At 25.8% G+C, this 21880-nt stretch overlaps 1 non-coding gene across 1 annotated transcript; it reads right to left on the bottom strand.

Annotated features, from left to right (window-relative positions):
• Positions 1 to 21192: 21192 nt before the first annotated feature.
• Positions 21193 to 21266, bottom strand: TRNAV-CAC (transfer RNA valine (anticodon CAC)). The gene has a single exon. It is a non-coding gene; the product is annotated as a tRNA-Val (tRNA).
• Between the last annotated feature and the right edge of the window lie 614 nt (positions 21267 to 21880).

The following is a 21880-nucleotide window of genomic DNA, read 5'->3' as shown; positions in this document are numbered from 1 at the left end:
TCATATATATATATATACATGCCTTTAGCTAGCCAATAGTTTTGTCACACCTAATTATCAAATATATTTAGGTGTGTGAATAGCTATAGTGATCTATCACCTTTCAAGTGAATGGATGAGAATTATTTGAAAGGTTGGAATTAAGTAAATTAAGAGTCATAAAATGTGTGAGAAGGGTTTAATTGTTGATTAGACATCTAAAGAGACCACAAACCATTTTTAATTTTCTATATGTATATCTTTTCAAATTCAAGTGCCATAGCCATGAAAAGATTCTAATTTGTAATAAATCCTTTTAGAATGATTTATATTTATAAGAAAATTATTAAATTCTTTTTAGTTTTCAAAACTCAGTTTTAAAGAGTTTTTTACTTTAAAAGTGTTAATAACAATGAAAAAAAATTTAGAGATTGAAGAAGCGTTTGTAGGCTTAGGTTATATTTACAATGAATCTGAAATCAAAATTAGTGAATCATAATGAGTTTTTATTGATATATCAAATATAATGGAACTCAATTCTAAGCATATCTAAAATTGCTTTTAATCATGTTCACTTAGGTATGTTACAAATATAAACTGATTAGGATTGCAACTATTTACATTACATTGTATGTAATTGAACGCATATAACATAATATTACTAAAGTACCCTTTGGATTTTAAAAAAAATGTGCACAACGACAAAGCAACTCCAAGTTTGCAAACATCAAATTTTTGAAAACCTCGACCGTGTTTTATTCTCTCTTTCTTCTTCCTCTTACTCATACGTTCCACCGATACTAAAGTTCATAGTAGTGATTTTATTTTAAAATAAATGGTTCGGAGAGGAAAGAAAGAAAGAAGATAGTTGATATGCTTTAAATTGTCCTATATATATATATATATATATAGTTTTATGGAAAATTATTAATATTTAGGGACCTTAGTTGGTGATCAATCACTTTTCATTAAAGGTAGACCTAAGGAGATGTATCGATTTGAAATCCACAAAAAACATTGAAATATATAATAGTTGACGAGACATATAGGTACTACATATTCCCCTTTCTCTAGTTCAAAAACTCAAGTGTCACCTCATCAACAAAATAATCTAACAAATTAAGGATTAGATCAAATACTTAATTAAAACTAATATTAATTTGGTGATAATTAAGATTTTATTATTTTTTCAAAAAAATGAGTGACATTATTTTTGTCGTCACATACATAGTTTTAATCAATTTTTATGTAAATAAAAGAACAAAATATCAACTAATGAAATAATTCAATAACATACCTATTTATTTTATCTTTTAAATGGAAAAAGTTAGAATTTTCCATTCTCATAATTATTCAACTAAGAAGAAAAAAAAAACTATATATGTACAACATATTGTCAAATCAATAATAGAGTTAATCTCAAAGATCAAACACTGAAATATATCAATCATCATTCACTAATCAATAGGGTTAGTAATCAGCAAGCATTCATGACATAGAAGATCATCTTTGTCCACTTTAACATTTAATATAACTATTCATACAATTATAACTCTAAGGACCTTTCAAAGTCTCGAACCACCCCCTCCTCCTCCAATAAAAAGAAAAAGAGAAAAAAAAGAAGAAGAAGAGGAGAGAAGAGAAAACAATAATAAGAGTGGAAAAACAAAGAAATCAATTGATGTAAATTTTTGTTTCGAAAACTTTACTCTTATATTTATCGTGTTACAGTTAAGCAAACTTAACGAAGAATTTCTTTAAAAGAAAGGATTGATCACAAGGGATATTGGGTTTTCTATGTACACATTTATAAAAAAGAAAAATCTATGACGATGTAGAGGAAAAAAGAGTGGAAAATATAATAATGTTATAATTTATATGGAAGTTTTTTGGCTGCCCCTCATTTAAATTTGTTTGAGTGGATGGCCTTTGATGGCTTCAATTCTTAGGATAATAATGCAAGTCACAAAGAAAAGTAGCTAGCACACAAATAAAAGAGAGAGGAAAAGAAAACTTATGAGGGTTAGATGAAGAAGCAACATCATAATGTGGCCAATATATATATTTATATATAGAGAGAGAGCAGTTGGTGGGTGTCTCTTATTTTTTGTTGCAAAAGAATCCTCTCTACGATCTTTTTATCCCCTCAACTCTCTCATTGATGATTGTGGGTTCAAACTTTTTGGATCTACTCTCTCTCAATTGACCCCATGCATATGGTTTTGCTTTCTAATGTTAATTACAATCAACAAAGTTTTGGACATCAAGAGAAGTTATTCTTCATATATATAACCTTCCCCTCCTTAAGTTTTCATAAAAAGAGATCATGTACTTCCATCTATTGTATAGTAATGATTTTCTCTAAACCTCTTAAAATCAAAGTTTAAATTATAATACGTTTGTAATTAAGTCACGTTTGGTGAATCAAATTGAATTTAATCTTGGTCATTTATACTATTAGTATTAATACCATCACTTGTTTATTAAATATAAGGGAACATATAAACGTTTTGAAGCCATTCATTTGGAAAAGAGATTACAAATATCTGATTTTATTTTATTTTTTTTTAAAAAAACCACAATTGAAAATAGGAAATTCAAACTATAAACCTCGTTGGTTACTAATGTTTTCATTATTTAGTTGAGTTATACTTACGTTAACATCTTAATTAATTATTTGTTACGATGTATGTCCAAAATAAAAATATATTAAAGACATTGAATTTGTGGTTAGATCAACGCCCTCTTATAATAAATATAGGTGAAAAACTAATTAATTAAAAAGAAATTGATTTCCAATTTTTTTTTCCTTTTAAGTTGAACTATTTGAGAGGGTAGAAGTTGAAACGACTTTGGAATTCTACTAAACTATATACACTCGAATGTAATAGATTTATCGAGTAACTTAATATGTTGGACAACGATGATATATCGATTTTAAACCATATATATTGATATTTTGTCACCATTTAATATCTTTGATTTTTCAAAAGACCATTCATTTCATATTTAACGTATCAAATACTTTCCTATGGTTTGAGAGAAAGACCAATTCGAAGATATTATTCCTACTTGTTTGTAGGTTTGCGTTATTAAATCAAATTAACACTAAATTGAGTTCTAATTATGAGTGGTACAAATGGAGGGTCATAATTGCACAAAACTTATGAATCCCATTGATCCAACGGATCACACCATGGGACTTATGGCATTTATGGTGGTAATGCACCCATCACATCATATAACAATCACAATGCATTTATCGAATCGTCTCACTTTAAATATTTCTCTCTTTATGTATAAATTATTTTAATCGTAAGTAGGAATCATGTGTGGTTAAAAGTTAGGAAGATGTAATAATAATGAAATATAGTTCAACTTCAACTAATGAAGGTTGAAATATGATCGGCGATAAATATGAAGAAAAAGCTTAAATATCGTAGGTTAAAATATAATTGTAATTGAAGCTTATACTTATGTGATATATTTTCTTCATGAGAATGTGCCTAACATATACCAAACTCTATTTTCTTATTTTGTCATATTATTATTCTCTTGCAAAATTATACTTTCAAAATCCTTGTGATTCAAATTTCAATCTCACGTTTTGTTGAAAGAAAAAGAAAAAGAAGTTCCTAAAGCTTAGTCAATTCACATTATTGGTTTATTTAGATAGCTCTTTTATCTTTACAATCATTTTAATTTTTCTTTTGGCATACGCACACTATATTTGATTTTTTTTCTCTATTATTTAAATTTAAAATCCTTGTAATTTTCTTATTTTAAATAAATTTATGAGTGGTTGATGCAATATTACGATTTTCTTTTTTCTTTATAAAATTTCAAGATGTATATACTATGCTATATCTCCTTAAATCTTACGTACATATATAATACTCTTTTTTTGCTTTGTAAATTGCTTTAGATAATATGTTAGTTATGTTTACGAAGAGAGAACAGTTTATTTTTAGTGAAAAGTATCAAATTATAGATTTAGAAGTGCAAGTTAGATTAATTAGAAAGTTCATATAGTGCATTTTTCTCCTAATCTTAATTAAGATAAAATAAATCACGTAAATTTGAAAAAAAAAAACATTTTTTTATGGGTTTTTTTTAAGAGAATCATTAACCTAATTATATAGATTAAAAGTAGTTTTTAAATGAAATATTTAATTAGGAAGTAAGATAGAACATTTAAAATTTATTAGGCCAACTCATGAAAGAAAAGAAAATTATTTAAGCTAAAAAGAGAATAAAATCAAACTAAAATTTATTATAATTAACTAGAGCTAAATTTAAGTTTAAGAGCCTTGTATATGTGAGAGAGAGATTACTTTGAAACAATTTTTTTAAAGACTTTTCAACCATATAATATATTTGTACCAATTGAAATCACTTTTCCACACAAACTCATAGTTCTTTATATGAAAATTAATTTAAGGTTAATCATCAACATTTAACTAAAAAACTAAAAGGGGGAAAAAGAAAAGAAAAGAAAAGAAAAGAAAAAGAGAGAAATGATAATGAAAGATGGAAGAGTTTGAGTTTTTTTTTTTTTTTTTTTTTTTTTTGATGAGTTGCCATTGAAGAAGGCAAATGGGAGCATGTGGGTTTTTGCAGAAGAACAATAATGTATTCTTACACTTTTCATTTTGAATCAAACACATGCTCTTTTCTTTCCTTTTCTTTTTTCTATCATTTCCCTCCATAGTTCCATCTCTCTGTAACATTTATATATTCATGATCTTAGAATTAAACAATGCAGTCATGCGTACTTCAGTAGAAAACGACTTAGGTTCTTGTAATTTCAAACTTATAACAATCTAAACTAAATTGTGTCTGTGTATAAAGATATTAATACATTGACAATCATCTAAAGCAATTTTTAAAATGACCTAAATTGACCGTGGCAAATTTAAGCGACTTAGAATTTTTTTTTTTTAGCATAACAAATGAGTGTCAATTAATTAGTCATGCATGCCCATGTAAATAATGATTTTGTGTTTATTTCAAATAGAATCAAGTGAAAATAGTTAAAAACTCTAAACCCAATCAATAGTTTAAATTTAAATTTAAGTTGATGTAATTATTAGTTTGGAATTTCGATTGATACAATCTAAAGTTCGGTATATATAAATTGAGATGCATGTGATTAGTCAATTTCTAACCATTAAAATTATCGTTGTTGTTTTGTAATAGGACAATGAGTAGGTGTGCGTTGAACCGTAATTGATTCTATAGATCGATCCTTTCTTTTTGTACATAGTAGAAAAGATTGTTTTTTTTATGTCGACAACTATCTAAATTGCACAAATTAGAACACCCAATATTTTTTTTGATAATTATTCTTTCTAAATTTTTTAAACACCTATCAAACTTCAAATCTAATCATTGTCAAACATAAAAATGTTATCTTTAAAGTCGATGTAAGCGTGTGATTTATCAAATTTAGTATATATTTATATCTTACCTGACTAAAATTCGTATTTAAATTTAGTATTTACGTATGTCGTATATGATTAATTTAATATTTACAAAGTTCAAACTGCTCTAGAGATTTCTCATCATTATTATTTGATATATATGAATGAAAATATATAGTTAACTATAAAAAAGAGAAAAAAAGAAACGTAATTAAAGTAGAGGAAGGAAGAAATTCATTTTATTTAAAGTTTTTAAATAGGTGTGCTAGAAGGAACTGATCATGACGAACATGAAACCTATACCATGATTATGTTATTGATAAATGACCATATAATTAATAAAGACAATTTTGTGAGTAGCTCATAGTTTGGTTGTTTCAGCAAATTAGAAACTTTCTTTAATTTTCTTTCAACAAGACAATTTCCACACGATTGACATCTTATCTGCCTACTTTTTTTTTTTAATCCACAATACGTCTCTAGATCTAAAATATTATTCGACATGATCAATAGCATAAATATATATATTTGATATTTTCATGATAACACCAAAGAGAGCAACAAAAATGATTCTTAATCATACAAACCTAATTTAAAGTTATAAATAGGTGACCAATTCTATTGATTATATCCATATCTCTTTTAAACAAAGGCCAAACCTTTAAGGCTTAGCTTGATATATTACTCTATATATGTGTGTGTGTGTTTCATAATTTTATACAATTAGATTCTATCTCTCTTAAGTGCTTTTCAAAAAAGGAGTTTTGGATTTGTCATTGGGGACCATATGAAAGGGAATCAAAGACAAGAGGGAGTTGGCATTATGTTTTTGAAAATGAATGAGTGGTAATGTTAATTGCCAAACCCAATTGACTTTGTATATATATATATATATATATGTATATTATTTATATAATAAGATTTTGAATATACACAAATATTTAAAATATAAAAATAATAAGTCCTCTCTTCCCATCTTACAAAGATGTAATGCCAACACACCCATTCATTTCATATTTCATCAATATATTCACATCCTTAGCTTTATTTGTTGCTATTACTTAATTTTCTTTCTTTTTCCCTCCTATCACTTTCTTTTATTGTCTCTCTTTTGATGTTGAGTGAAGCAATTGTCACTTTCATATTTTCTCTTCCTTTTTTTTTCCTTTGAATTTAAGAGAATGGTTTTGCACTCTCAATAAATAATACTCAAAATGGGGAGGATTTGTCTCTTTTTTTTTTTTTTTTTTTTTACCTCATTGTAAATTTTAATGTATTTAAGAGAATGGATTATTGGAAATCTCTCTCATAAATAATGTAATTTTAATGCTAGTTGATGAGAGAATATAAATAAACTACTTTGATATAATTGGAAAAGTACACCTTTGTAGTTTGTAATTTTTTATTTTTAAAATTATGGGTCATAACTCTAGAATTCAAAACACTTTCAAATATTTATTTGATTTTAGTATGAAAATTATATAAAAAGGGATACATTGAACAAAATAATCATCAATATTCTTATTATAGATCATCATAAAATAAATAAAACCAATTGTTTAAATTTGGAAAAGAAAAAAAATCAATAGTAAAGATGATAAAAGGTAGAAACTAGAAGGTGAACCTTGTAATTCTTATTATTTGTTGATGACAAAATTTAGATACGGGGATTATTGCGCTTGACCTTTACGTTACCTCTAACGATAAATTTATAATTTGAAAAAAAGAGGATAGCAAGACAAAATAGAAGAAAACATTGGTGTGGTGCTTGCCACAAAATCTTTGATGCTTAAGTACTTAGTATTTAGCAAAAAGTCAAAACAAGCTAGAAATAGGGAAAATGACTTATCGTATGTTGAGTTGCTATGGTCTATTCATAATAGAGTTCTATTAGAGTGTTCCTCATTCTTTTAGGATTAGGATTCTATCTCCTTTATCTTTTGGAAATAGGATGCTTAAGGTTTTGATTAGGCGACTAAAAAGGTTTCAAATAAAAGGTCTACTGCAGATAGGGCCTCATGTGCGGGGTTTAATTTGCCGGCCTCAGACTTGCCTCCGAGGCAAGCATCAGACCATCTGACCTAATTTATCTTTCCACACTTCCAAAGAACTCATATGAGTCATTGATTTCTAATTTCAGTTCCTTCATGACAAAATAACTCTCATTATTATATTTTATGTTTATTTGTCAGTCCATAATTGTTCACAACAAAACTATATAACAAAATTTCTTTTGTCAAATTGATGAGATTAGTTTGGTAGCAATTACTATGCACTTTTCTCCCTTTAATAGTGAACTCAAAAGAAATATTTTTCATTTTATGAAAATTTAAAGAAAACAAAAGAAAAGAAAAAATGAGATGTTTGAACTTGAGACCTTCTTTCACCTAAAGGTAGAAATTTTCAAGGTTTGCATGCATGAGTCAATATCTCAATATTTCAATATGCTAATTAATAAATTTAAAGTTTTGATTTTTTTGTTCTCCTTTTCAACTAAGTTGTATATGATTGAATTAATGTGAGAAATAAAGGAATTTAAAATATCAATAGTCATAAAAATTTTTATTCAATGCCAACTTAGATTGACGTGATTAGTAGATAATAGTAATGGAAAGAAGGAAGGAAAGAAAAAAAAAATTAATGCGACTATATATATATATATATATATATATATATATATATATATATATATATATATTATGTGTTCATACATACGTCACAACTTGTCGTTTATTATGTACTGTGTAAATTAATTAATCCCCAAAAATTCTATTCAATTAAAACTTCCATAAACTCAATTCATTTTTATTTAATTGAAATTGTTAGGAATGGTTTTTGAACAAAAGTCAAGAAGAAGGCATGAATTAGATTGAAAGTGACAAATAAGAACGGCCAAAACGTGTCAAGAAGAGAGATTTGGCATAGGCCTGATTCAAGCTACTATGCTTGACCTTAATTATATTAAGGTCGAGGTCGAGCCTTGCCAAATGCATAATGGAACATGTTTTATGCATGCTCGACCCAAGAGAGCATCTTTAAGCTTGTGATATGGTCCAAACAAGATGTTTTGTCTTAACCAAGGGTCGAGACCCGACCCAAGCCAATCTTAAAATCGAGTCCACTCTTTAACTTGGTAAGTTATTTAATTATCCTAAGACGACTTCAAAATCCTTAGAAACAATCTAGGTCAACTGTTCAATGTACATCATTAATTATTATGACTTAATATGAGGTAACTTAAATTCTACTCTAAAACTCTCTAGTTTCTTATAGAAACAATCCAGGTCAACTTTCTACTTCATATGAGGTAACTCGAGTCATACTCTTAAACTCTCTACCCTTTCACATTCGTTTACTATCTAACTTAATAAGCTTAAGTATCAGAATGTATAGTAAGCACCACATCGATGAGGTGGTAAGTAGGTTTTCTCTTTTTGCAAAAAATCACATTATTCTTCTCTTCAAACAAACTCATTATTGTTGGTGTCACATAAAAGTCATCGGGTGCATTTTTCTCTATCAAAAAATTTGTCATCAAATCATTTTTTAAAAGAAATTAAAATGTATATTTAATCATATTTTCTAACCAAGAATATATAGTTATAGATATGAGAATATATATAAATTTTTAAAAGATAGTTGTATAAAGAAAGAAACTAAAACATTTTAGGTTATTTTCTTCAACACAACCATTGACAATATGAATAGAGAGTATATAGCTGCCAATTATCTAGCCCTAATACATAAGCTTGTTAGATATGTGTTTTTAATATTAATTATTAGTTTAGTCAGCATTATTTATTTATTTTATTTAATAAAAATTATTTTAATTAATGTTTAATTTTAGTTTTCAAAAGTCAATGAATTGACTGAAATTTAAAAGACAAAAATATTCCTTTTTTAAGTATTTAAATTTTCCTCTCTCGGATGCGCCTGTTGATCCTTCTTCATCATCTTGTATCTATCTTGTTAAAAAAAATATCCAATTGAGATTACATATTCAAACTAATTAAATTATGTTTAGACTATATTTACCATAATATGAATGTATGACTATTTTTAAATGTAATAAAATGAAAAAAAAATATTTATAAAATGTTGTAAAATGATCAAGATATTTATAAAACATAATGATTGTGATAGATCAAGATAGACTACTATTTGTGTATAATCTATCGTGATTTAATTTTCATTATTAGAAAACAATGAAAATTAAATCATGCTTATTTAATAACCTAGATATTATAAAAAACACTAAACATCTAAATCAACCCTAAGAAAACAAAATCCTACCATACTAAACACAAACAAACAATCAAACACATTAAAGCAAAAATAGACACTCACACATAAAAATAATAAATAAAATTAAATCTCATCCATCCAATTTAATTTTTATTGTTAGAAGAAAAAAAAAATCTTATATCATCACATATTATACACAAACACTCACAACTTCTCTAATCTTCTATAAACCTCTAAGAATATTAAAAAAAAAAAAAAAAAAAAAAAGAAGAAAATAGCCAATATATTAAAAAGAAATTGAAGAAAACCACAACTTTAGCCAATATATTAAAAAAAAATTGAAGAAAACCAAAAATAAATATATTTTTTTCAAGGGGTTATATATTGTTCCTGCAATAGGCTAAAAAGGGTTTACTTTCCCAACCAAGCTTTGTGCATTTGCCAACAGTATGCTTTGTCTTTTAACTCACTTTATTTTTTAAAAAAAAATTCAAACTAAATAAATTTAACTTGGAACTTCTTACAAATTGATTTATTCACGTTTCTGATGTTGTGTATATATATATATATATAGCATCTATCAGTTCTTGTAAGAAGCTGCATTTTTAAACCCATCATACACATGTTTGTGTCTTTCCTACCTTTAACATATCTCTCATTTAAATTTGATTTGACTCTCCAATAAAATGTTACAAAAGGATCAATTTTATAGTTGGACAAAAGTTTATGATCAAAAATTGTGTTCTTTTTGAACTATTTTATTAACTTAACATAATAATATACCTCTCTCTGCATATATAGATGTAGTAAAACTCTCTCTTTTTCATTCTTATGTGTGTGGGAAAAGGAGAGGAATTAACAACAATAATCGTGAGTCAGAAACACACATGCAAATGTAAAAGCACTTTCTCTTTCTAGCTAACTTTTTTTTCTTTTTCTCTCAGAATAATCCAAAACTAAAGCTTCCAAACAAACAAACAAACAACATATTGCTAAAAAAGAGAAATAATAAAAAGCATTTCCTCTCGTGCAATATGAAACTTGATCAAACCCATCTTTTTCAATCTCTCTCATTCTTCTATTACAGTTTGGATGGAGAGACACACTGAAATATTATACGTTAACATGTTCGTAGCATTCTCTTTCATATCTCTTTCATTCTATTCGAATATTTAAAAATAAAGCACGAAAGGAAAAGTAAACTAGCAAATAGTACGAGGAGAAAATAAATTACAAGAAAAAAATTGGTATCTTAAAATTAATTTTTAGTTAAACTTTTTTCTAAATGAATTAGCTCTGTAAACATTTTGAGTATTATAAAATTTTAGCAAAATTATTCACATTTTGCCTTCTTTTAAGAAAAATTAAATTTTAAGTATCATATATTATATATAGGTCATAACCTTTCACTAAACGGATCAAATTAAGACTTTTTATTGATAAATATATTTGAATTAACGCATGAGAGTTGAGGGATTTATTAAAACTTTGACTACAAAGTAAATAATATAATCATTTTATCAATGGAGTTATACTCATTTTAGCAATTTAAGAACATTTGTTAATGACTTATAGCTAATTTTTTTTGTTTGATTCATTTAAAATAATCTAAATGAAGATGAGACCGGCCATAGAAAAAGCCATTCAAATTTAAATGGAAAAAATTATACTATCAATTTGATTTCTACACTTCTCTATCAACTTATTACCTTGATTGAGTTTTGCACCAATAATTTTGAAATAAATTATTAGTTAAGAGGTTAAATTGATAATTCTCATATATACCTAAAAGATTTTAGTTTTAGTTTCGAGTTCTTGATTAATACATTACACCACAAAAACCACAAATATGTAGAGTATAAATTGTGGTTAAATATATAATCAATTTTGATAAATTTTGATTGTTGAAACTATTCTAAAAAATCCATAGCCTTTAATTTTAGAAAAGTATAAAAACTAAAGAGGGTATAAAACCGAAGTCTATGTAACCAAAATGATAAAATTCTTTTTCTATATATTCTCTTCAATCATTATCAAATGGGGTATGAGTTCATGAGATGTTTGGTTTTGGTCATTTTCTATGAAAAAACTCTCTCTCTCTATTGAAAATGAATTACAATATAGTTTCAAATTTGAAGTAGGGTATATATCTTGTTATATCCTTTGAAATTTAAATTAAATATCTCTCTCTCTCTCTCTCTCTCTCTCTCTCTCTCATGATGTCTAAGCCTAGATGCTAATTCTATATCACAAAAATTCATAAGGGAATGGTCTATAGAGACCAAACTTTGTAAGGTGTTGTTTGGTTAAAAAGAAGTTATTTCAAAAGCCAATTGTCATTTTATTCTAATATTTATTATTTTGAATATCATCTCTAAACCCTAAAGTTGTCCAACAAAATAGGACCCATAGCCCTAGGAATAATTAATGGGGAAAGACCTAGCTACTTCACCCCCTTTTAATTTTATTTATTTTTTCCTTTCTTGTGAAATATCTAATTTAAAGAATTATGATTGATCTTTTGAAATTGGTATAGGTTTTTTTTTTCTTTGTAAGACATTTATTATATATATATAACTTTTACCAACAAAGAGAATAGGGGAAATTGCCTTAAAAAAAGGGGGAAAAGAAATTAATTTCTATGCATCAAAATGTTGAAACCAAGATAGGAAAAGAGGCTCCCAATGTCACATGCACACCTTTACTTTAAGACTTGAGTGAAAATAATCAACAAATATTGCAAATTGTTGAATGTGTGTACATGTAGGGTTAAATTAGTTTCCAAAGGAGCATTTATATGTACACACTTAATCCTACTACTAAAAAAAAAAGATAAATTAAAATAGAAAATTATGAAAAATTAAATGGGAAGAGGTGGTTAATTGTTCGGTTTAACTATATCTTCATCCTTACGTATTGATGTTTCGCATCTTTTAACTAAATTACACCTGTACCAAAGATATCTCCATTTTTAGATTGTGATTTTTCATATCTACGGTACATCACTACACGAAATGTGATATATCATTTTGGTTCTAATAGTTGTAACAAAAAAGGACATGATTATTCAAACAATATGTCTATACTATTTTTTTTTTTATATTTGTGAATGTTCGGATCATCTTACGCACATCACAACTTATCTCATGAAATAACTCGCTTGACCTTACAATATATAGGTGCCAAGAAAACCCATAGGATCGGATATTAAATATTAGGAAGATAATCATATAGATTGAACTCATGATCTCTAACTCTCCTTATTTACCACTAAGTCGACTCATGATGATTAAACATATATATAATATTATAGTTTGTGGCATTTCATATCTACGGTCGATAACAAACTTGTACATATTTTTACCATTTCGAGTATAAAATAAAAAATTATAAAAAAATATATAAGGACAAAATGGAAATCTAAAAATTCTTTCCTCATCTCTCTTCTCTCAAGTGACTTTTTTGGGTGTGGAATAAATTCTCACCAAGAAACCTAACATTCCAATTAAAGGGAATTCCTAGTGGTTCACAAACAAACACTTATTCATGTCAAACAATGCTCACAAAGCATTCTACTTTTCCCCACACTTTGAATATTGGGAAATGAGGAGAAATTCATCACTTTTTTCTTTTTCTAAAATTTTTCAATTAATATAATTTTAAATGTGATTTAGGAGAAAAAGAATAATTAAAAAAAAAATGAATGAAATGACAAAAGAGATACTTAAATTTATCATTTTTTTTTTAATATTGGATTTTAGGATCATTTATTATAATTATGGTTAAACTACTCTTTTAGTTCTTATACTTCAAAGTTTGTTCGATTTTAGGTATACATATACCGTGTTGATTATCAAATTTTGGTGTTTCTATTTTCAATGAATCTTAAATTTAATTCCTCAAAGTTAACTTTGGCTAAATTAATTAAATAATAACAATAATAATTTTCATGTAAATAAATGTAATATATGAACACGTTTATCGAATTTATAGGTAAAAATATTAATAGATAATCATTTTTTAAAAAAAAATATACATAATAAACTAATAAATTTAACTGAAAGTATAGGAATCGAAATGATATTATAACGATTTGTTAAAAGGATATGAAAATAAAAACAAAACAAAGAGAGATGGATTCATGGAACTTAGTACAAAACATTGTTTCAATGATATCTATCATTTTTTAAGGAAAGAAAGAGAGGTAAAGGCATAATGAATGGATTGGTTTTTTTTTTTTTTTTTTTTTGGGGGGGGGGGTAATTAATTTGTGTTTAATTTAAACATTGCTTTACTTATTTCTTTAATTACAATAACACATAAATCTTAACCATAAAACATTATTAATTATTAGGGAATAATAATATTGTGTAAATTAGAAAGTGATTTTGGGTTTGAGAAATTAATTAAACACCATATATATTCTCCCCCTTTTTCCCACACCCCATTTGAAAGCAATAAATTTTTAACTTTGTCAGTAATTTTCATTTCCTTTGCCTCTAAGTTGTCTTCTTGCTTTAATTTCTTGACCCCTCATTTTCACATGCTCTCTACACTCACACACACACACACACTCTTTTATTATATTATTCAATGTTCTTAGTCTAAGTTTTCTTTTCTTTTCTTTTTTAGGGTTTCTAATATAATATACTATTCTTTTAATGTCTATACATTGTATGTAACATGTATATATTATTGTAAAATGATAAAATTATCAAAATATATTTACAAAGTATAATTTTATTATACGATAGGTATCGATAGATTTTTATTTCATTATCTATCAATATCATTGATAAAATTTCGATAGACAAGTGTAGAAGTCTATCAATAATAAATTTGAATTTTAAAGTAAGCTTGATTTGTGTAAATAGAAAATCATTTCAATGTTTTATTAATTTGTAATTATATATGTGTGTATATATTACTTTTGAATTGATGTAAAAAAAATTATTTACTTTTGGATAAGAACTTGCTATTATTTATTATTATTTAATGCTATAGAAATCCTTATAACCTCTTCCTCTAACTTTGAGGAACAATGAATTTGTCATGAAAGTTCATGCTTGAATTAATTTTCTATTTTTTTTCAATCTTAATCTTCTTTAATTTCGTGTCTTCCATTTTAAATCTTATCCGGCTTTCTTTTTCTTGTTCTTTTTCTTTTATTTATTTTCGTATATTTTAACAGTGATCAACGATTAGACGGATTGGTTTTGTATAAAAATTAGAGTCAAAAATCAACTTGGTCGATTTATATTAAGGAAATCAACAACGACATTCAGCAGGTCGATTTCGATCGATTTTTTGAAACTTTTAAGTAAATCGACTATCGACCGTATTTTTAATAAAATCGACCATCAATTATTGATTCGATCGATTTTGATCGTATGGATCGACTTTTCAAATGTCAATATTCATCCCAAATACATTCATTTAGAGTTTTCTATTTAAACATCTCTCAAAAAAAAGACAAATTTCCAAGAATTAAGCAACAAAATGTCCAAAAATTTATAATGATAACAATTGATGATATATATATATATATTATATATAATAAAATAATGAAGATGGAAAGAGCTTTAGATTAATTGAACAGTCAAATGTTCCCTTACTTTACAATCTCTTTTAAGCCTTATTTTGTTGCTTCTTTGAAACAAACTAATTAAAGTGAAATTCCTATAAAATATCTTCCCTTATCAAGGAATCCAATAATGTCATCCACCTAAATGGAAAAATGATGATTTTTTTTCGAGCTAACTTAATTTTGATCGACATTATTTACAATCAATTTAATTGTCAGATTATATAAGTTAGTTTATTTTTAATTTTGTGATTAACTACCTTTTTCTAAAAAAACATGTTATTTAACTACGGTTTAAGTTTTGTAGGTAGTTTGGTTAAAGTAACTAGATCATTTAGTTGGGGTAACTAAGGTAGATGGATAAATATCAAAGATGGTAACTTTTTTGAATTTGATTTTGGCTATTAAAGGCTCCATGACATTTTGATATGAATGCTAAAGTTAGTATTATTTTCAAATTAAAAAAAAAAAAAAAAAACTAGTCATTTTAAATTTTTAGCCATTTGAAGAAGCATTTTTGGCTATAAATAATCCTTTATTTTTCATCCATAGGAAACACCACATAATGAAAAGTTCACACAAAAAAATAATAATAAACCCTAGAAATTAAATTTTTACAACGACATTCACATCCTCTCTTCTTCATCTAAGTTTCTAACCTTCACAGCCCTTACTTCTAACCTTCATATCTTCTTAAAAAAACCAAAAGATCTACAACATCATCCATTTTATCTTCTCTAAATCTTCATCTATTTCCCTACAATGCCAATAATCCAACACAAAAAAAGACTCTAACTTAGTTAGAGGTGTATAATAGGGCTTTAGTCCCAATGATCCATACCTCAAACAACAAGTCAGTTTAGTGTGTTGGATTTTAATATGTCTCTTTTCTTTTTTCTTCTTTTTCTTATTATTTTGTTTAATTTTCTTCAAAGTTCTTTTTTTCTTTTTGTTTTTTTTACTATTCTCATTATTTTACTTATCTTTTTTCAAGTCACCATGAAAAATGCACAAAAAAAATGAAAGAAAGAAAGACCAAATGATTAATTATTTGTTAATTATTTTTGTTATTATTTCTTTACTTTTCTTTCTCTTATAATTATTTATTTTTTATCTTATAATAATTTTATTTTATTTCTTCATACCTTGTTTTTTTTATTTATTTATTATCATGTCTTTCCTTTGTTAATTTATTCTTAAATTTTATTATTTATATATTGTATCTTTACTTTTATATATATATATATATATATATATATATATATAAAAGTATTTTTATTTATTTATTTATTTATTTTCTTTTTATATCATTGATTATTTCTTCTTTAATATTTTTTTCATCTTTATTATTGCTTCTTTAATATGTTCTTGTCTTTTATATTTTATTTAATATTTTATTTTCTTCCCTTCTTTTGTGGTCAAATTAATATGTTATTGCTAATAATTTTTTTTAAAATTTGTTAATATTTTAAATTATTTTTTCTTTAAAAACACCCAACGATGGAATCTAAGAATTTTGGAAGTAATTTCTTAGAATTCTTGAGGTGAGGAAATCGATTCTTTGAAAGTTCAAGATCAATCTCCAATATGTTTCTATTAAAATCTCAATATGTTATTTTATGTTTGCATAATTTATTATGATGCTTCTTTACTCTTATTTATTTCTATTTTATAAGCTTCATTTTGTTTCCTATTTAAAATTTTCAACTCTTTGTAATTAAAACTCTCAATGTTTTAAAATCTTTCTAACTTAAAATTATCTAAGTTTTAAAACATTTCACAAAAATATTTTTTTAATCATTTAGAATATTTTTTTTAAGTTTCATTTTTTTTTATATTTTTCTAACATTCAAAATTTAATCTATGATTTCATAACAATTTTTAATTAATCTTTTCTAATAACTTATATCGTTTTTCCTAAACTAAATCATACGACGAAATCTAGAAAGTTTGGGAGTCCGATTTCTTAGAATTCTTGAGGTGAGGGATCACATCTTTGGGAGTTCAAGACTTAATCCCAAGAAAAAATGATTTTAATTAATATTTTAAAAAAAATTTCTTTATTAGAAGGCTAATTCTACGACGGATTTTGAGAAATTATACTAATTCTTCACTTTCTTGAGGTAACATAGTATAATTAATGAAATGTTTTCCGCTTGTTTTATGAGAACATTGCTTCAAATATTGGAGTAATGAAGGGTAAAACAAGACACTAGTTTTTAAAGAAATTAAATAATATTTTCAATTCAAGATTTGGAATTCAGCAACTGTTTTCTAAACGGGTGTTGTGGGGTGCTAACACATGTCGCATGTACAAATAACTCCCGAACTCAACTCTAGTTTTCGCATATCATTTTTTAATGATTTTATTTAAAAGGTTTTTACTATATTTAAATGTCCAATCACCTCATAAAAAAGATTGGTGGTGATTTCTTTTTTAAAAAAAACTAACCTATTTTGAAAACATCTGCCACTCCGTATCGTCTCGGGCACGTGGCGACATAGTTCATGAGTAAAGTAAAAAAAAAAATCATAATTTATGAAGTGTATCGTGTGATTTTTTGTATGCATATTTAAAAACAATAATATTAAATATATAATAAGGGTCTCGGTTGTGTGAGAGATTGAAATAATTAACATTTATTTAAAGCGGATCGATATTGATAAAAATATACATATAAAATATCAATGGCTTCTTTAGGGGAAAAAACATAGGGGAAAAAACATTTCTCTGAATTGCTCTTAGCACATCTACTAGGAGTGCAAGAAAAAAACCCAAAAATTTTATTTGGATTCGAGTTAGACCAAAATACCATGTTGTTAAACCAAATTGTCCAATAATATATATTAGTTTTACATTAAACGTTAATAATTTTACCAAAAAAAACTTGTCTATAGATGATTCTGCATAACGAAAGTAGTTCATATTGAGAAAATTCTATAATGAAAAAAAGTACAAGACTAAATTGTCACGTTAACGATTGTTTGAACGAATTTGTATTTAATTTTTAGATATATATGCTCTAGATATATATCTACCTTTCTTTCTTTCATATATCAAATCAAATATTTGAAATTCAAATTTTGAATTTGAAATATGGGAAGAATGAATGTATTCATATAACTTTCTATCATCCAAATGAATGCAACATTATAACTACCCTACTTTTCCAAAAATTTCCTAAATTCATAATAAATAGATAAGATAATTTATAAAAGTATGTTCTTCTTGTCTTGTCATTAAATCAATCAATTTGATTATCAAAATTATTAATATTTTGTATTTATTCTCATTTTTACTTCTAAAAATATATTGTTATAAAATAAAGAACGTAGATCTAAATTATTCTTAAATTCATTTCATGAATTTACTCTATTCTTTTCATGGTAATGAGAATCAATTCCTTCCCAAAGGCACAAACTAAAACCCTAATTTTGAAATATCCCACAAGGCTTTTTCATAATTACTTAAAATGTTACATTCCCCATTTAATTTTGTAGGGTTTTTTTTTTTTTTTTTTTGTTTTTTTGGAAATCTAGTTTTAAAAAAAGGGACAAAATGTTGTAGCTTTATAAATAAAGACTTTGGGCAAATGATAAAGAAAAAGTATTGGCCCCACTAAGGGCATTATTATTATATTTTAGCAAACAAACATGACCTTAAGACAAGGTACTATGGTACCCCAAAACCCATTTTAGTTTACTATTATTATTCCATTAAATTGGATCTAAGTTGTCCTTTCCTAATCACACACACCCACTTTAAAGGAGATGTTAAATTTAAAGGGTCCCAAATTCCCCCACTTACCAATCCAATGGAAAAACCATTATAAGATGAGAAGATTTGTGAGATCAAGCACATCATGTGCTACAATGTGACTTTCGTCACAATTATTATTTCTCTCTATATACATGTTTCTTTATTAAATTGTTTCCTATTTGAACTTTTCATTCTTGTTATTACAAAAAAAAAAAAAAAAAAAAAAGATAAATGTGGTGTATTAGAGATTCTAATTCAAAATGAATTTTTTAAATTACTTTTCTCAAATGAGTAAATAATTTTTTTAACGAAATACTAAAAGTGAGGAATCAAAAGGTGCCTAGAACCCTATTAAGTTAGTTTGTCGGTTATTGAAACCTATCGGTCCTCTAAACTTTATGCAAGAAATAAAATATATAAATATGTTTTCGAAATTTCTAGTAAAAATGTTATGGATGACAATAAAGAAATTAACAATAATAAATTAACACGGGAAACTTTTTTTTTTTTACATCCTCGTTTGACCCTACAACATTTGGGTGTCAAAATTTAGTTTCTCGTGCTAATTTATTATTGCCCTTTTTACCATTAGATCAACTCATGATGGTTACACGAGGAACTAAAATTAAACTAACTTTAGAGTATAAAGACCAAATTTATATTCTAACTAAAATATAAAATTGTATAACGCCTATTATAACTTTATTATAGTATCGTAGTTTACAAATGTCCATTTTAATTATATATAGTATAGTAAGAATGTGTCGTATGGATTTGAATTTTCATAGCTATTGATCGTTAACACATATTATATGTCAGTCAAGTTTACGTTGGATTTCATAGTTTACTATCATTTTAAGTCAATATGTTGGTATATAAATCAACCATTATTATGTAATTAAAAATATACTAATTACCAATATTAAAGTTCATTTGTGATTAATATTTTTCTTCAAAGATAATTAAAATAGGCATATATATGGAAACTACAATGTAATATAAATTTTTTTCTATTTTTCATGTAATGGGTGTGAATGAAATAACTGATCTTGTGAAAAAGGATTGAAAATATTGGTTTTGGGACAATCCATGGTGACTGCCTATTTTAAAATCCTCTTTGTTTTTATTAAACAAAAAAACATGAAATTATTTCAAATGAATTTTGCTTTAGTTTCCCATATCATAGCCATGATCAAATTGAGTTAATGGCAAATTAATGAGGAAGACAGCTTGATTATGTTTTTTTTTTTTTTTTGTTTTTATGATTATAATTAAACAACATATGTAAAATGTCATAATCAAATATTTTTTTGAATTATGTGGAATTAATTAATAGAAATTTTCAAACCTAATCATTTTTTTTCTTTTCCTTTTCATATGTAATCTAAACGAATGGATGGATTTGACATCATTTTGTTTCACAATTATATTCTTTTTTTTTTCTTTGACATTTTTAATTTCTAGAAAAAAAATTGAGATTGATTTAGATGTCTAATTGTTGCTAATTTCCTTCATTAAATCCATTAATAATAGTGAAGTTTTTAATTGTTTAAATTTAGAACAAACTCCTAATTAATGCCATTATTAGAAATAATGTTTAATCAAATTTGATGATTTAAATTTTGATGAGGATCATAAGGTGGGGGCAATTCCTAATTATAGTATATAGTAGAATAGAATATAATGTGTCTTGTAATTATATGTTTCTGTCTAATAAGTTCATGAATTATTTTTTTTTTCTAAATCATATATTGTTAGGTCTTCAAAGTTCAAATTTTTTTATCTACTAAATCTTCAAGTTTTAATTATTTCTTCTCTAACTTCTTGTCATGTGTTTACATTTTTTTGAAGCAATAAAATTCAATTTTTAGTCGAATTTAGAAAAATACAAACTATTTTTTAAAAGATTTCTTTTATTATTTTCTTAATAGAATACTCTTGGTTGAGGGATCAATTAATATATAACTTGATATCTCAACTAAATCGATGTAATTTTAGTAGTTTCATCGCTCCTTTCATTCTCTAAAGAGATATATTAGCATTAAAAACTTATTTTTAAAGTACATTCTCATCGTAGTGCATCATAATATCTCAACTAGGTTTACATCTACATTCAAATTTTTTTCCACATACGTTAAGGTATAAAAAAAAACAAAATAAGAAGATTCGTAAAAAGTGGTCATGTTTTGGTTCTGAAAAAGTGTCTGAGCCCGGGTTCGAACCGGGGACCTCTAGTGTGTGAGACTAGCGTGATAACCAACTACACCACCCAGACAACTTTGAGAATCATTCCCCATTTTAAAGACCAAAGTTATCCTCTTTTTTTTTTGACACCAAGTACTAGAGTTATTCAAATTGTAGCTACAACATTGATTATAGAAAACATTTTCTTAAAAAGGATATATGTATATATATATTATATTCTTTTTATCGACATTTTTCTTCCTTCTCAATCTCGAACATATAATTATGTCTCTTTAGTTATGCTCATGTTTACAAACACATTAAATTGATAAATGTGAAACGAACTCATTATTATACTATAGAATGCGCTACATTGATATAGTAAAGTTTTATGTAATTATTTGTTGCCAAAATATATAGACGCATTGTATTGCATTTAAGGTTGTAGAAGAGTAAGAGTCTTTCCCTTTTATTTATTCTTTATATCTTATAAATGGATTTTTTTAGAATTGTGTCTCGTGATGTAAAATTGTTGTTTGTTTGATTTTATTGTTACGATTGTTTTGGATTTAAAAAAAAATTCCTAACCACTAATCGTTTTTTCTTTCCTTTTCTTTAGTGATACAATAAGAATTTTTCTAAAATGAATATAGCTCAATTAAAATAGTGTTTGCATTATCAACCTTTTGAAAGCTCGATTCTCTC

This window comes from Cucumis melo, chromosome 6 (assembly GCF_025177605.1).
Source record: "Cucumis melo cultivar AY chromosome 6, USDA_Cmelo_AY_1.0, whole genome shotgun sequence".
NCBI classification, from domain to species: domain Eukaryota; kingdom Viridiplantae; phylum Streptophyta; class Magnoliopsida; order Cucurbitales; family Cucurbitaceae; genus Cucumis; species Cucumis melo.
The sequence above is the reverse complement of the archived record's forward strand: the minus strand, read 5'-3'. Positions and strand labels throughout refer to the sequence as shown.